Genomic DNA, 2,922 nt, shown 5'->3' with positions numbered 1-2,922 from the left:
CATCAACTCAAGGATGACATTGAAAGTGACATCTTCCAAGGGGGATCTAGGGGAGCCTTTACCTTCATTCACGTCCATGTCTTCAGTGAAAGACTCTGTGGATGAGTCGATGTGCTTCCGCTTGCACATCTGTTTCTTTTGAACTGGTTCTGGTTGGAGGTCCGAAGGTTCTGAGTCACAATGGAAGCTAATGTAATGCGCAGCTTGAGAAGCCTGTGGTCCCGACTGCTTCTGTCTGACATGATGATGGGAAGTAGAAGCAGAGTGCTACTGGGGTTTAGATGGAAGTGACCAGGCTGAAAGCACCCTTTCCCTTGGCAAGACCTTTCAAAAACCTTGAAGGCAAAAGACGCCATCAGTTCTGTGGGAATCCTCTTATCTCCAGAATAACAGATACCTCAGAACAGATGGGTCTTGACCCCAAAGATGATCTTGGAGCTGAACTATTGAGTGCCATGGCCCTGAGAGAGAGGGACAGCTAAGCCAACTTTGGTGTCGACTCATCTCTTCAAACCCTGGCACAGAAGCTTTATCTCAGAGTATCTTCTGGATCCAAACATATCAGTCAAAAGAGGAAGGGATGCTGCTGGAGTTGAAGTAACTGGGACTATTGCTTCTGGCAAAGGCATCCTGGGACAGGTAAGATCCAAGAGAACCAGGTCTGATGGACAGATCTTGACCAGAGGAGGTAGCTGGACGAAGGTTCAATGCGGTCCCCATAGACAGTAATGACAGAACCCCAAGCTGGATCTGCATTCTAAAGAACTTCCTCATTATCCTGTTGACATTTTGTTTGGTTAAACTTCTGGAAGACCAGGTCAAAGAGCCACTTAAGGTGGTCTTGAATATCTCCACTTCGGGTGTATGAGAGAAAGTGTAGCCTCAGACTCACCAGTTCTGGAGTGTAACGGCACTGAAAAGGCAAGGGACGGACCCAAGAAAGAGTCAACTCTGACCAGCTAGGATTTTTCAGATCTCAGATGTGAGGAACATTTTCTTGACTTTTCAAGATACGAAAGATCCTTTTCCTTTTTTTAAACTTCTCTTTCTCTTCTTCCTTTTCTTTTTCTTTCTTATTTTCTACGGGTCTCCTATCCTGCTTGTTGGCTGGAGAAGAGGTAGTGGTCGAAGAAAAATCTGCAGAAATCGCAAATACAGTCTGTGGATAGAGAAGGCCCTTGACAAGGATCTTTTCCCTCCTGGTCTGAAGTGCTCTGATACTGAAAGATGCACAAGCTTGACATTGTGTGTTAAGATGGGCAGCACCCAAACAATACACAGAGAATGTGGATCGGGGGGGGGGGGGGGCAGTTTATGTCCACAATTTAACATTTTTAAATCCTGTCAACATATTTCCCTTCAGAGATTATCAAATCAATTTCCTAACAGCAACAAATCGTTAAGTATGAATAATAGAAGAAAACTAGTGCGCACACACACACACACACACACACACACACACACACACACACACTTCTAAACTTTCTAGTAATACTTACTAAAAACTATATTACTAGCTATAGAACACTATACAAATACACATAATAGAAAACACACACAATTTTAATCTCTAAAATGTAGACAGCTAATGACCCTAACTATCTTTTCAGAAATTCTACACTGTCAGCACTACTAGACACAAATTAAAATACTTTTGATTCTAAATATGAGAGAAAACTCTCTCAGTAGTGGAAGGAATAAAAGGACAACTGGAAATTGCACAAAGGATACTTTGTAGAAGAGCCCTCATCAGGCACAGGCAGCAAACAAGATCTGAGGTACTAAGGTGGAGCGGAGGGAATTATGGGTAGGGGAGTAGTCAGAGCCCTAAAACAAAGAAGCTTCAGAGCCATTGCCACAGTCATGACTAATCGGATCTGACAACCCATTGTTTAATCGGGCAAAGTAGACAACACTGGATTAGAAGTTTCATCTATTGCATTTCACATGAGGATGGCATCCAGCTACTATTATACATGGGATACCAGAGTGAATACAGTCCACCTACACCAGACCATCTCTAGTACATCACCCTGTGTTAAACGATGATGCAATGCATCTTGTAAAAGTAAAAGCAATTAAGCAAAGATTTTTGAAGTCAAAAAGGATGAAGCAACACAAGAAGGTTTCTAAACAATAATCTCCTGGCCTTTGATATAAATGACAGTAATTAAAATGGTGCAACATTAAGATAGTTTCCATTTCAGAATATGAATTAAAATCAACATTCAGCCGAATAATAACAAATTAGGTGCATAATAATTATCTAGCCTAATATTTATTTTATTTAACATTTGTTGACCGGAAAGTCTGACTAGGACAGAGCCTATTTTCAGTGAAGGCCTGGAGAGAAATGCTCCAGATGCATGTCTTTGGAATGTGGGAGAAAACCAAAATACCCAGAGGAAACCCACGCAAACACAGGCAGGACACGCAGACTCTGCACAGAAGGTACCCCAGCCGAGAATCAAACCAGAGAACCTCTTGCTGCGAGGTGACAATGTTAACTGCTGTGCCATCCTTAAAGCTGTGGAGATGCTGGGGATTGAACCCAGGACCTCATACATGCAAAACATGTGCTCTACTACTGAGCTACATCCCCTCACAACAATATCTAATATCAAACCAATCACTTATTTCCTGGGTCTCAGCATAAGCATGGGATGTACGTAAATATTTAGAACAAATGATCTAGATAGAAAATTGTAAGGCCAGATAGCCACAGAACTCAAGTCTATACTTGAAATTGCCCCTGATCATTTGACAAGAGGGCCCATAGCACTCAAGAAGCTATTCACTGAACAAAACATCAGCCTATTAAGCTGTAAACAAATGCAATTTCACCTTAGCTGTTGCTGAACAAATGCAATCAATCAACAGTTGTCTCTGTACTAAAGCAAGTGAGGTCTTGCTGCTTTTGAT

The 2,922-nt window shown here is 41.9% G+C and overlaps 1 non-coding gene across 1 annotated transcript; it reads right to left on the bottom strand.

The window, feature by feature from the left end:
• Positions 1-2,530: 2,530 nt before the first annotated feature.
• Positions 2,531-2,602, bottom strand: TRNAA-UGC. Its single transcript has one exon. It is a non-coding gene; the product is annotated as a tRNA-Ala (tRNA).
• Between the last annotated feature and the right edge of the window lie 320 nt (positions 2,603-2,922).

This window comes from Protopterus annectens, chromosome 3.part0, assembly GCF_019279795.1.
Source record: "Protopterus annectens isolate FY-2018-M chromosome 3.part0, PAN1.0, whole genome shotgun sequence".
NCBI classification, from domain to species: domain Eukaryota; kingdom Metazoa; phylum Chordata; order Ceratodontiformes; family Protopteridae; genus Protopterus; species Protopterus annectens.
Note: the sequence above shows the minus strand (reverse complement) of the source record. Positions and strands in the feature narration are given on the sequence as shown.